Source organism: Chinchilla lanigera, unplaced genomic scaffold (assembly GCF_000276665.1).
Source record: "Chinchilla lanigera isolate Chin_1 unplaced genomic scaffold, ChiLan1.0 scaffold00001, whole genome shotgun sequence".
NCBI classification, from domain to species: Eukaryota; Metazoa; Chordata; class Mammalia; order Rodentia; family Chinchillidae; genus Chinchilla; species Chinchilla lanigera.
This window is the reverse complement of record NW_004955402.1, coordinates 21,469,574-21,484,715: the sequence shown is the minus strand read 5'-3', so window position 1 is coordinate 21,484,715 and position 15,142 is coordinate 21,469,574. Positions and strand designations below refer to the sequence as shown.

The window sequence follows — 15,142 nt, the reverse complement described above, 5'->3', positions numbered from 1 at the left end:
CAATTGAAGACTAAAAAAGATAGTGAGCAGCAATGGCTGCGATGGGCCTCAAAGGGTGACAAGCACATTGCGAGTCACTGGAGAGTGCATGTCACGAGGGACACGCGGAGAGGGGTGTGATGGGAGGAGAGTATGAGTGGAAGAACCAGCATGTGCAACAGTAAAGGTGTGAAGAACATGGCTTAGAAAAGGGAAAAGGATTGCCCTCCTAGTGGAGATCCACCACTGAGGAGCAGGAGCAATGAGATTCAAGAGGTCCATTGTGGCTTCATTATGAAAAGAGGGGGACATAAGATGCAGATTTTGTTCTGTGACTGATGGGGCAACCAATGCTGGCTTTGAGATGGAAATCCACAATGGTAATAAGATTACACTGTGTGCTCTGTTAAGTACCTACCATGCATTAGGAGCTGGGCTTTGTTGTCTTCCAGATTTTATTTCCTAATCCTTAAAACAACATAGATTTTTTTGAAGTAGGGACACTGAGGAACAGAGGAATGGAGAGTTATGCAATTTGCTGCTCGAGATTACACATTCTTAAGTAGGTGATCTAAAAGAAGCCATGGAATTGTTAAATGTTAATTTTAGAGTAAAGCATTGAAGAATGAAAATGACAGCTCTGAATACAGGAATTTGATTTGGGAGTAAGGTTTTTAAAAGGAAAAGAGGGTAAGAACATTTTGTGTTGAAAACATAGCTGTTTAACATTTGTGCAAGGTGTGTTAATCTTGCTGCGTTATGGAATGAAATAATATTTTCAAGTCATAAAAATGTTGCTTCTGTGTTTTAAAATTACTTGGTGGCTATATTGCATTAGAGGCAGTAGAGCACAATCATTAAGTCTCAGGCTCTGAAGCCAAACTGTCTGAATCTAGATGCTTACCCCCCACTTACTGAACCTTGAGGAGGTTATTTAGCTTTCAGTGCCACATATTTTAAAAAGGGGATAATGATGCCTATGTCACAGGGTGTTTATTTATGAAATGAAGCTTATGTGTGTAGAGAGAACCATGTCTGGCATGAATTAAAAACTCAGCAGTAGCCAGTACTGCTTTTTGCCTTTGCCCTTATTTACCAATAATCTAGAAGATATCAACAGTGTGCTTGTTTCCAAAAATACAAAAATGAATACAAGATGATTGCCACCTTTACAAAAGTGTGTCCCCCCTTATCATACACTGTTGTTCAGCAATAGTGCCACAGACTTCATTGTGGTTCAAGCAATTCCCTGCGCTATTTGAGCAACGGTGATTTACAATCTCCCACACAGTGGTGTCCATTTTTGTGAGAACCAACACCTCTATTCTTCCTACTCTTCTGCCCCAATAAGTCAGTAAGACCAATCCAGCCTGAGTTGTCTTTGGTAACAAGTGTTTCCCTTCACTCTGGTGACATCATAAAGTCAGTGAGCTTATGTCAGTGAGTGGGCTCCTCCTTACATGCACCAAACTTTCTAAACAGTGATTGCACCCTTGCCTTAGAGGCCTCTTGGAAAACTCATTAGACTTACATGTTATGTATGATATGGTATTGATAGATGTATTTTTCTCTCCTCAAAGTAATTTTTTAAAAAAAGTATAACTTTATGGAGTCTAATTTCGATAAACTGGAGAGAAATGTTAATAATTAGAATCTTCAGTGCTGTACCTGATTAAGGGGAAGACTTGTTCTGGGAACATCAGTTATTCACTGCCTTTTAAACCGCATAACACTGCTCATCCCCTGTGTCTCCTAGCTTCAGGATTATGAAAGGGTCCAAGTAATTCTACTGTGTTCATGATGGCTTTTGCACACTGTCTGAAAAGATTCTAAATTAGGCACTGCAGGCTAGACATTAACATTGGTTGAATAGATGAAAATTGTTGGTAGAAGGGACACCATGTCTTCTTGAGAATAACCACAGAACATTAAAATGGACAGATGAGCAGTTGTGATAACCTCTAAGCAAAAATTGAAAAGGAAAATGTCTCCATAAATATATCAGAAGGAAATGAAGCTAACAAAACGCTTACATTTAAAATAACTAAGTGAAGTACCAAAAAGATTAAGTGAAAATCTACTTTAGCACCAAGGAAACTCTTGAAAGTAGAGGGGATTGTTGTGACAGGTGAACTGTTTACTTGCCAAGGAAGAGAGACACTGCCATTCTGTCCATTTTGTACATACTCTGTATTTATTTGTACAGGCAATGTGAAATGTTCAGATCATAAGGCCTCTATATGTACCAAAAACCATTACTAAAAGAGAGATCAGATCTCTCAGCTGCAGACAGACAGCTCCATAATAAAATAAATCAGAAACTCTAGATTTAAATGTGAATGGCAGAAGGAGACTGGTGCCTCAAGAAATTCTTATATTATACATACTATAGTTTATGAAATGTACATATAAAAAATAAAAATTATATTTCATATACACATTAAGATTTTAAAAATCTTCCTGTTAATTTGACATGGAGAATGGGATGGTTGACAATGATTTTGTTAATAAGAGCTAATTATGCTACAAAATTGCATAGCTTAAATATTGTTTTAAATAAGTTATGTTAATGTTTTCAGTGTAAAATATCCCCAACTTTCAAGAAAATGAAGAGATAAACCATAGAATAGAGAAAACATTTGCAAAAGACTTAGCTGACAAAGCATTGTTCTCCAAAATATAAAAAGAACTCAAGGAAATTAATGATCCAATTAAAAAGTGAAATTAATAATACAATTAAAAAGTGAGCCAAAGACCTGAATAAATATCTCACCAAAAAAGATGGCAAATAAGCACAGGAGGGGGTGGGGATTTAGCTCAGTGGCACAGTACCTGCCTGGCAAGCGTGAGGTCGTGAGTTTGATTCCCGGTACCGGAAAAAAAACAAACCAAAAAAAAAAAAAAAATAGGAAAAGATGTTCAATATAACTGTCATTGGAATCGCTAAGTAAGACAACTACTACACAAATCCAAACCACTGACAACATCAAATTCTAGTGTAGATGTCCAGCAACAGGATACTTATTTATTGCTGATGGAAATGAAAAAAATAGTGCAACCACTTTGGAAGACAGTATTTACCCAAATAAGCTAAAAAATTATTATTCAAAAAAGGCTTCACACAGATATTTATAGCAGCTTTATTCATAATTAGCAAAACTTGGGAGCAAGTGAAATATCTGTTCAACTTCACCTTCAGTAGGTGAATAGATAAATAAAATGTGATACTTCCGGGCAATGACATATTATTCAGCACTTGAGGGAAATGAATTATCAAGCCATTAAAAGACAGGGAGGAAACCTAAATGCTTATTTCTAGGTGAAAGAAGTCAATCTGAAAAGACTCTCCACTCTGAGATTCCAACTACATGACTTTTTGGAAAAGGCAAAACCATGCAGATAGTGAAAGGTGTGGTGGTTGTCAGGGTTTAAGGGGGAGGGAGGACTTTCATGGCAGTGAAATTACTGTGTCAGAACACATAGAACGTGGATCGCCAAGAGTGAACTTTAATGTAAACTGGAATTCAGGTGACAGTGGCCTGCCGGTGTGGGTTCATAGATTGTAGCAAATGTACCACTCTGTTGGGGAATGTTTAGAGTGGGGAAGGCTGTGTGTGGGGAGGTATAGGAAAAATCCGTATCTTCAGCTAAATTTTGCTGAAAACCACAAATTTTTCTAAAATGTAAAGTTTATTAATTTAAAAAGAGGGTTGATCCACTGCTGTAACACATATTGAAACAAGCAAAACTAGTCAATATCAATGTAAACCAGGATACTGTTTTCTTCTGGAAAAATCAACCAGAAGATGGCATCAGGCAGACATCCGGGGGTACTGCATAATGTACTACATCTTAATTTGATTGATAAACACTTTACGAGAACACACAGAGGTATATGCTTACTTGTCTCATACATATATAATTAATGCCTCCATATAAAGCATTTTATAAATACAAAAGAACCTCCCCAACTTTACATGTAAATTTCAATTATTTCCTGGAAATCTTTGGTTTTCCTGGGGGAAGTAAGTAATCCCTGCTCACTTTTCTTTCAATAATTTTGGAAGAAGTTAATGATGCATTGATGGATTAATTAAGACCCAACTGAGGCAAGAGAAAACATTCTAAGTAAAAAGATGCAATTTTATCCAGGGAAATAGTAAAACAGATGATGGGAGAACTGAGAGGCAAAAGTGTGGAAAGTAAATCAGTTTAGAGACTAAAAGCAGCAGAAAGCCAAGGACACCACCACCCATAATTCTCAAAGGACAAAGGGAAAAGACAGTGTTGTCCAAGTTCAGAGTGCGAGGTTACTTGGGGAAGCAGGTGGCAGGAGCTTCCAGCAAGGGGCTGGAAAACTAGTCCGGAGGGATCAGTCCCCTTGGAAAAGAGTAAGAGCAGGGCGAAGAACAGCTCTTATGGTCAAAACACATACACTTATTTTCTTTACAATACCACCCAGTAACAAAACCTCAAAGAAAGTAGAAGAGAAAATCCTGAAAGAAGAGTATTGATAAGAAAGTAAGTTTTCCAGTGCTATTTTCTCTTCCATAGTAACCGCTACACTAGACAAACTGATTTGCTGATGTTTTTGAAGTGCACTAAATTTTACTCTTGGGAACTACATTTAACAAACACCTGAAAAGTTACCGAAATCTCCATTTTAGTTTTCTATCCAATCTCAATAAACCAAATTTACATACCTTTACAATTAATGAAAGAACTACCCACTTTCATTTTGAAGTTAATCAAAAGTATTAAAGGAGGTATGCTTGCTTTGCAGACTAGATTTAGACAATGATCAGTGCTATGTCAGTTGTATTTTTAAAAAATGAACATAGGTATATTCTGATGTACTGGATATCACCATTCTTCAAGTAGATAATAAAGACACACTTTGAAAATTGATCTAAAGGAGGAAGTGGGAAGCCACACAATTTCCTCAATATGACTACTACCCGGTTTTTCTATTACTCTATTCCACTGAAAACTGTCAAAAACATATTTCAGACTAATATTATACACTAATTTTTAGGCTGTTGTCTGCCTTTTCTTGTATAGAAACACTATCACACACAATGATGTAAAATATACTTACAATATTTATCCATTTTATAGCTAGGCAAAATAAAGCTCACTGTGTGTGTGTGTGTGTGTGTGTGTGTGTGCACGCATGTGCCTAATTGTACATAGCAGTTTAAAAATTAGTGCTTCTGGTGTTAACCATGTCCTTCTTTTAGTTTAGGTGTTATAAAATCCTCTAATAGGCAGCTTTTGAAATGTTTTCTTTATCTCACCCATGATTAAGCTACTACTATCGCCTACTTTCCTTCAGCTTATGCCATTAAAACGTGATTTTATCTCAATCTGGCTTATTAGTTTGACAATAGATATATTTTCAATATTTAAAAAATAAAGTGACCATTAGACCAGAATGAAGTGTGAAATATTTGCCTAATAGAAATCTGAAAGAGATGCAATGATCATCTCTGTTAAACAACTGATAGTTCAGATGGTTTCTGATACTCATAAACAGACAAAAGGTACGGAAATGAAGTCTTGCACTGTCTGGCACCTCATTAAAAGTAGAAAGCAAGAAAGCATCAATAATATTTAACCTTGTTTTTTTCCATGCAAAGAAGAAAGATATTTTACAGGGTCCAATGCCCATTTAAAATTTTTGTCTTAATCGCACTTACCTAAAATTGAGTAACCAAACAGCATGAACTTCCCAAAACCATCTATTTTCTTTTCTTTGAAATGGTAGTTGATTGTGTCATTTAAAGACTTCCCAAGTACTTTTTTATCCAGGGTCTGGTAAATCCTATATCTCTGTAATGAGAAACAAACATTTATTTAGTTCACCAACTCACAGTTATATGTTTATTTATTTATTTATTTTTTTGGTTTTTCTCCGGTACCGGGAACTGAACTCACGACCTTGCGCTTGCCAGGCAGGCGCTTTTGCCACTGAGCTAAATCTCCAGCCCCAGTTATATGTTTATTACAGAGACAGGAAGCCAGGATAGACATATCTAGTTGTAAAATACCATGATATGGTATTTTACAACTCTTTCATCCACTATTAATAACTGTGACACTGAACTGAGAAACTTGGTTTTCATTTATTATAAGAAAGATTTAGAGCTTGGACCTTTATTCTAGAAGTCCTACTACAGTTGAGGATGGTCAGGCCTAGACGGATGAAGAGACAGTCCATGATTGTAACAGAAAGTGGACTGGAACCTTGGGTTTCTAACATAATTATTTATTTTTACTTGATTAGGAACCCAAACATGGGAGAACACAGACTCTTCTGTTTTCCAAGTAGGCACATTTTTTTCTTAATATTGTTATCACTGTTTCTGCTAAAGCCAAGGAAACTACTTTTGATGTCAAAGTCCACGAGGACAGTATATTTTCTAATGCCTTAATCCCAAGGAATTGTAGGTGGATAGCCCATAAAATTGACTATAACAATGGCAACCTAACATGTTTTGGTCATTTATATGATTCAATATGCTGCATTGTAATAACATAAAGAGTAAATAGTTCACAAAATTGGTTCGTGTTTCTTAAAGCTAAATTGTTTTACAAGGTTTTTTTTTTGTGAAAAAATATACAGATGAGAACTGAGAGAAGCTTTACATTGCTCTTTTCAGGGCTGAAGATTCCCTCCCTCTACCTGGAGGTACCCAGGTACTATATCTACCCTGTCCTATCATTAGAGTATTTTTTACATTCTTCTCTTCCTCTCTGCGTTCCCCTATCCTTCTCCCTCTCAGTATGCGGCCTGGATGTTACTATCTCAGTGGCCAGATGAGTGAGAGCAATAGGAACCTGCATTTCTGGAATTCACATGTTGAGCTGAAGGAAAAGGAGGAAAAGGGACACAGGAAGTTAAAGGCAGAGGGCATCCGAAGGATCAATCACAGTGAGGATGACAAGGAAAGGGACAGATAGAAGGATCCTTGAGAGATGCCGTTTGCTCCCTGCTCAAACCCCATGTTTTCCTTCCCAACTCTTCCCAATAAATCCAGATTGTCACAAATGATCATAATAATTATTTTAGCTTCCATGACTGACTTCAGACATCCTGTACTTTTAGCTACTTCCAGAAGCTATGACACTAGCTCCTCTTCCATGACACTAGCTCCTCTTCCTCTAATACAAGCTCCTCCTCCATGACACTAGCTCCTCTTCCTCTAATAGAAGTTCTTGGTTATGTTCATTAGTACAGGACCACATTTATTTAAAAGGGCTAAAAAACTTCTCACTGCACAATTAATCTTTCTGTAACATTAAGGCCCAGCAGTCTTTTCTTCTGATGATATCTTGTGTACATACATGGATTTGGCATCTTTGAGTTAAATTATTTTTACTGCAGTAGGGCTTTCACATTTTTTTTTTTTTCCTTAAAGTACACACTATTGTTATTTTAGTAAGTTGAGTTGGGACTAGACGAGAGCTATGCATTTGGGAATAAATTATGTATTAAAAGGATTGCCCCTGATGAATGCATTTTTCCAAGCCATGTAATTAGGAAATAAAGAGAAACACACACATGTTCTTTCATATAAGGATGGGTACAGAGATAAAGTGACATATAGCTCTCCCTGATAATAGAAAATCGTGGAAGAAACCCCTTAGCATTGGTCTGGCGGCATTTTAAATCTTGTTGCTGGTTGTCGCTCCTCTATCTGTCAACCACTCTGGGGACAGGTACTTTACACGGTTGTTTTTGGCCTGGTTCTCTGGGTTACACCAGAGGGCAGTGGACTAGGAGGGAGATTAGGTAGTGACAAAGACACTGGACTGAAGTGCCCCAGGGTGGCTCAACTTGACTGAGATCTACGACTTTAATAAAGTTGCACCTTCGCACCTTATCCTGATGGTAAGCTGGCTGTAGTCTTGCCATTGCTCCTCTACCACAGCGTGGCCCCCGTTTTGGGCTGTGTCTCACCGGCAGTGATCAAGAGCAGCTGTCTAACTGGGAGACAGATCCATCTCTACTACTCTCGGCTTCTCTTCCCTGTGGCACTGCCAGAGTATGCAGAACTGGATACAGATAATTTTTTCTACTCAAACCTGACAGTGGCTGCCTCCCAAACTGCCAATGAACTAAAGCCACCAACGCTTCTCTCCCTGTCTTGCTGCAGCCTCCTGGACAATCGCAGAGCAAAATTCTCACAGGAACACTGGGCCGGAGGACAGGAAGTGCTACCTTTTTCTCTTTAAGTTTTTATTAAAATTTAGGTCTGCTAACTTCAATTGTAGGCTAGCTAACCTAGAATTTTCAGTGTGACTGGAAGTTCAGATTTAAAGTCTTGGGATAAAATAAAAGCACTGTCTTCTCTACCTAGCTCTCTCAGAAACTTTCAGAAGGGCTCAGATTGGAATTAGTCTGTGGATATCTTACAACTGACTATCAGAAGAGAAAAAAGGACTTTGTTTATTTTGGATGCCATAATTTAGGCATATAGGATAGGTGGAAGTTGCAGTATACAGATTTTTGCTTAATAATAAAACTCCCTCAAATTAGAGCCCGTAGAAATAGAATGGACCACGTAAAAAGGTATGCCCATCATAAAGTGAACTCAATCTAGAGGTTTAAAATCACTTGTGAGGTGGGATTTGAGGAAGCACATTCATTCTTATATATGTGTAGAATAAGTGATCACTTCTGGCTCTGATTTCATAGAAACTAGTCAAATATGAAATGGAATTAGAATTAATATTCGTAATATTCATTATTCATGTCTCTGCCCTTAAGGATCTTCCAAACTAAAGGAGCACCAAGTCTTCACTCTCTCTTCCACTATTTAATGATTTATTTACTTGTTGTCTCTTCACACTAAATGATAAGCTCCACAAAGGCAAGAAGGATGTTTGCTACTGTATCCCTCATACTTAGAATGATGGCTGGCACATAGCAGGTCTACCATAATATTTACCACATGAAAAACCAGTGAATGGATGTAATATTTGAGCTTGTCAGTAAATTTGAATCTAAGGAGAAATTAAGATGGTTTTTATCACAAAGATATGCTGGTTAGAGTAAGGCTTATAAATGATGGTTTTATTTATGTATGCCTTAGAAAAAAGAAATGCATACCCTAGGAAAGAAAGGATAAAGTATGAAATTAAATAACATGAATGTAGTAAGGGAGAAACCCTACTATGTTGTTTTTCTTATGTTAAATGTTACCTTCTTTTCTTGTGAATATTTGGTTCAGTGTGTTTCTTTTATCCTTATTAACTGGCCTGACACTGAAAATAATTTCATTACAGTTTGAAGAAGTCACAGGCCTTCTATTCATACTAGAAAAAAAAAAAGGAAACCAAGCAGGTGTTTTACTTGCTTTCATTATTATTCAGGAGTGGGTAGCCAGATACTAAAAGGAGGAGTGAAAAGGGTTATATCCAGGATTTACTCTTTAGGCTTTCCTTTCCTGATAGTCATGTTGGGGGACTGGAGTCTTGTGAGTGTGGCTTAGTAGATTTCAGATGTGAGGATGGGGAGCAATTTGAGATCCCTGAGTAGAGATAGTAGTGACCAGAGATTTGCAAAAGGATGCCTCCCAGTAATGCAGAGCTGGAGAGCATGCTGCATTCATAAACACGTAAAGCATGGTAATTTCTGGTGTTTGACACTGTTTGTAGACATAAATTGTAGCAGCTATTAGGTGAGTTTGGTGAGGAATGATTAGTCTTTGCAGAAGCAGTAACTACATGTCCAAATAATTTCCAAGAGACTTAAATAGTTCCTGTATTTTTTTCCCTTTTTCTGAGTGGGTATGTGCTGCCACATTCACAAAATGCATGCTGAGATCTCACCCCAGTGCTAAAGCTGAGCTCAGGATTCTTGTCAAGACTCTTGTGCAAACACAACAGCAGGAAAATTCTCTATAACAGTGAGGAGGCTGGAACAGAAGGAGGAACAGGTTGAAGCCCCTTCTGCTGAACCCCCTTCTGGTGTTATGGAAAAGAGAACAAACTTGGGCCAGCTGACTACATTTTATTCCTATCTTTACCTTTAACTACCTGGACAAGTTATTTACTCTCAAAATGGTGTTTTCAACTGGAGCTAATCTTGCTCTCACCACTAGGGACATTTGTCAATGTCTAGTGGCAACTATGATTGCAGGGGTAGGGTAGGTACAACTGGCATCAAACCTAGTGGTTGGGGCCAGAGTGCTGCTGAACATCCTCCAACACCCTCCCCAAATAACCCCATCCAAATCATATCAGAAACTGGTCCAGATGGTTAGTATTAGCTTTTAAGCCTTTGGCCAGATTATCAGGAAATTAGTCAGCTCTCAGAGGGGGTTGTACATCTGTAATGTCTTCCCATCAGAAACTGGTCCAGACCTCTGCATTGCTCAAGGTAAGCCTGAGTCCCCTTCCAAAGTTCCCTCAAACTCTGTATCACATCCTGAGTTCCTCGCTGTACCTCCCAGCTCTCCGCTTCACCCCCTTCCCACACTCTGTTCCTTGGCATTGCCGCACTATCCACTAAGCTCCTCCATTATAGCATCTCTTAATATGGAAAATTATCAGAAATTTTTCTTATCTCTCCATAAGAATATATACACCTTGAGGGCCTACTACCCTGTTTATTTCTTTGCCATCCCTAGTGCATCATCTTTACTGATGAATAATATTTCTCAGTTAATGTTTGTTTGAGGAAATGACAGCTCGATGGACAATTAGCAAACACAAAACTCAGAGTTTTTTCAAGTGGTTCTTTCATGGAATTGTAGCATAAATTTATGCAGATAATTTCACCAGCGTATTAATTATTGGCCTAAGAATATCAAAGTGACTCAGGAAGTGAAAGCGAAATGCACGGCCCTTGGATTAAAGTGAGGATCACCCCAGGCCATTACGTCAGAATCAGGTAGAAGACTGCTAGCAAGTGGGCCTGGGAGGACATTTAAACATTAGAGATAAGATTAGTGCTAAGGACACTTGGAATATGTCTGTTTCAAGGACTTCCCCTTGTTTACACAAAACTCAGTCTGAAAACCAAGAATGTCTTGCATCTCTGTACGTACTTCCTGTTATGGGCAAAGATTGTTACTTCAGGCGCCCGGGAGAAAGAGGCTGCAGTTATGGTGGTCTCGTTGTTCACACTGTGTGGCCAGTGGGACAGGCAGGATCACAAGTGGACCTCTCCACCTGCCTCCAGAAGGATGGGCGAGCCTGGCTACATTTGCTCCTATGCAGTGTGACCACCTCATGTCTGAGAAGTTTTTAAGCATTTGGCCAAATAATTAGGAAATTAGTCAGATGTCAGAGAGGGGTTGTATAGGCGTAATATCTCACCATCAAGTCACAGCGCTATGGTTGTACAAAAGTGAGTATATTTCACCATTCTAGGGATCTAGATATTTAAACAAGTAGAGTCAGTGCTGTGCTTCATGTCTTCAGTGCTGACACGCAAGACAGCAAGAGGATATCTCAGCAAGTAGAAGATGGTAGTAGACAATGCTGTTTTACTCTTGATATTTCATCAACAGGGATTTTGAAAAAGGCACACATCATGAGTTAGGTTAAGGTATGATAAAACAGGCGGAACAACATTTGGACAAAATAACTGTCAAAAGGAATGGACACGCACCTTCAGTAGTGAATGTAGACATTTTTATACTGTAAAGCCAGAGGCCTGCTGTCATTCAGGAATTCTTTAAAAATATGATGACTTGCCTGTCAACACGAGTTTAGTTGGTATTCTGTTCACTGCTTTAATGGTGCCGAGAAGGAAGAAGGTGGTTTAAAAAGGATTTCTCAATTTTGTTTCTTGCACAGCATTTTTTCCCCAAGGGACTGCCTTTGTGTTTCTTTTGGTGCATCTAATTATAAGGTTAAGGCAGTGGCTTACCCAGATGATATCTGAATCATAAATGGACATTTTCCGGATATGATGTGTATAATGACTTACACTGCATCTGGGAAAGCTCAGCAGAGGAGCTCAGCTGCTAAGAATAACTTGTGTGCATATGTGCAATTTTTCTTTTTAAAAATGAGAATTATACAAATAACTCACTTATATGCCAGTATTTAGGAGAAAAGCGAGTTTAATTTAAAATAGACTAAAAATGGCAGGAAAGTTAATGAGTTAAGTATTTTTTTTAAGTCAATGACTTTCTTTACAGGAAAGGTAGAAAATATGATAAATTATGAAGAAAATGTGAGCATCCATATTATACTACAGAGGAAATTTCTATGAAGATTTTATACATTTAATTCCAGCCTATATACATATATATATGATGCATTTTATATATATATATTATATATGGCTGCATGTATTGAAGTAAGTACACATGTATAGGTACAGGACACCAGCAGTCACTGATTGCTTCTTTATTTCATGCACATATTTTATAAACATTCATGTTCATACAGAATGTATTTCCGCTACAACTTAAGGTGAGGCAGTAGGTCATCATTTTACTTTTACAAAATAGGTATCTGTGTAAAACCTAAGTATTCCCAAATATCAGAAAAATCGAAGTAATTTTGTCCAAAAACATCTTGAAGGGAGTCATTGTCTCATTTTATATCTGTTAGGAACATGCAAGTATGAAACTAATGAGAATTTCACTTATCTATATAAACACTAATTTTTTTTTTATAAACACTAAATTTAAGTACAGTATCTTAAATTTTCTTCCTTAAAATCTCCGGGTCTGATTATAGCTAAGACAATACACAAATAAAGCCAAGTGCAAGCAAATGTCACCTCACAGCAATGAACTCATTAAATCTTTAACGTTCTGTGTTGAAGTTAATGGCAAGTAAGGCAGAAATAGCAACATATGTTTGCCGACAAGGATAATAATGTTTACCCAATCTCCGTCTTTGGTTTCTTGTACCTCAGTGCCACTGTCAAACTGATCAAAGAGAATATTCAATGGAATTTTTAAGGTAAGTAAAAATGGGTCAAAGATTAATCCAATTAATTTTTAAAAGACATTTTTAATTCTTCATAAGCAGGTATATCACAGATTCTACTGAAATTTCTGTACTAACCCATGACCTTCAATACCTTGCTCATAGTTTATGTTCATTTAGTTGATAGAAAAGTCCAGTACACAGTTCTAAGAGATTAATGATACAGTATTAACAGATATAACAGTGTTTGATTTTACCAATATCTAAAAATCAAAACAATTTGAAAATAATAAAAGAAGGCTAAAGGAAAGTTGTGAAACTGGCTATAGGAAAAGCCACATTTTAAAAAGCAAATAAAAGAGATTCAAAGAACTTTTGTTGGTTACATTAAAAACAAAAAGATAAAAAAGAGAAAAGTAAATGTTTGCATGCAGAGTACCATATCTCCCACAAATATCTCAAATTAATCTTGTATTAAGTATATGGAATTTAAAAATCATCCATCTCTACTATGCATAAAAATCCAAGCACAAAGCTTGTTCTGGTAAAATAACATGCATGCAAACATGGCAGTTATTTGGATGCAATTCAGAGACAAACTCTTTGGTATAAAACCAGATTTGTAGTTTTCATTGTGGTTGTTGCTCCTTGCAATGTACACACACATTGTTTCCCCTCAAGAGATATCCATATGCAAAACACGGTTGGATATTTTCTTAGACAAAGATATGCTTTTTATGAAAGTCACAGAGAGACAGAGACACTGAATTCTGGATTCTGCTCAGGCCTTGCCATTCTATGGGGCAATTTTTTTCCACGGGCCTTCAAAAATGAGGATAAAAGTTACAACATTTAATTTGGTATCAGTAAATTTTCATACTACTCTGGAATGAAAAAAGCAATACTATCACAGTTTGTCTTTTCTTTTGAACAGTTTCTTCCCAATTCACAATATCTATTGTACATTTTGGACTGTGATGGGGGAAAGGAGAAAGGAAAGGAGGGAAAACAAAAAAAATATATTTATACACAAGATAGTTAAGATAGCTATACAGATAGTTTCTCTTAGTTCATTGAAAAGAACATTCTGTATTAATATTATTTGGACAGGATATCATGCCTATATCTTGTACTCTGAATAACTATTATGAAGACAATAATATGCAATGTATTAATTATTGTAACTCTCTTACTCACCTGTTTAAAACTGTTTTATTGTGATTTTTATCTTTTTCCCTTTAAAATAAAAAAGCAATACATACCATATGTTAGAGGTTTTCAAACCTTTTTGAAACCCCAAAGAATTTCCTTAATGTTTACAATCCATCTATATTTACTTTATTAGAGTTACAACTTAGTTTTTTTTCTAGTACTGGAGGTTGAACCTAGAACCTTGATGCTTGTTAGGCAAGCACTCCACCACTGAGCTACATCCCCACTCCAGTTTTTGAAATTCATTTTGAGATAGGGTCTGGCTCATAAATTGCCCAGGCTGGCTTTGAAATTACGATTCTCCTGCCTCAGTAGCTGTGTCAACTTTAGAAATGTAAGCGTTTATTTATAAATTCATTTTCATAACAGTGATCAACATATTATGTATAGGACAAACAAGAAAATAGCAATATTTTCCAAAACAAAAATTTGGTGAGAAATATGGCATGACTTCATACATTTGTAAACTTACTCAGTAATGCAGTAAATAGAAGATGGCTGTTTTTTAAAATCTGCTCCCATATTTGATCTATTGGAATATCTTGTTTGAGTTGAAGAATACAGAGAAACTCCAGAGTCACATAGAAATGCAGTTTGAAAGAGTTGTGTATTGTCATAGCCTTTCAGATTAATGTGGACGTTTGTTTATGATACAACACTGACACTGAACAATGGTTGTTCCTGAACAGTGAGTTGCTATGTGGAATCTGAAATCCATCAAGGGGCTTTGAGTAATTCATTACATTAAAAGTCATTATTGTTCTTACATTATTGTTACCACAGTATTATTCTTAGGCTTTGTACAGTTTTTAAAAATCTATATATGATTCTATAACATTATGCATTTGCTAAGGCCTCCAGTCAAGGTGAAAAATATTGGTTCACTGGGTATTGTGCATATTCCGAATGTCCAGTATCATGCTGTTTTTACCACAGTAGCTTTGTAATATAATTTCAAGTCAGCAATTGTGATGCTTCTGGCCTTATCTTTGTTACCAGAATTGTTTTTGCTAGTCTACATCTCTTCTGATTCCAAATAAATTTTAGGATT

At 36.8% G+C, this 15,142-nt stretch overlaps 1 protein-coding gene across 16 annotated transcripts in view; it reads right to left on the bottom strand.

The window, feature by feature from the left end:
• Positions 1 to 15,142, bottom strand: part of Dtna (dystrobrevin, alpha) — a 262,268-nt gene that overhangs the window by 191,674 nt on the left and 55,452 nt on the right. For all 16 annotated transcript variants that reach the window (XM_013508483.1, XM_005372772.2, XM_013508451.1 and 13 more), the window contains exon 2: positions 5,679 to 5,811. The gene's annotated coding sequence lies outside the window, so the exon portion shown is untranslated. The remainder of the gene's footprint in view (positions 1 to 5,678; positions 5,812 to 15,142) is intronic.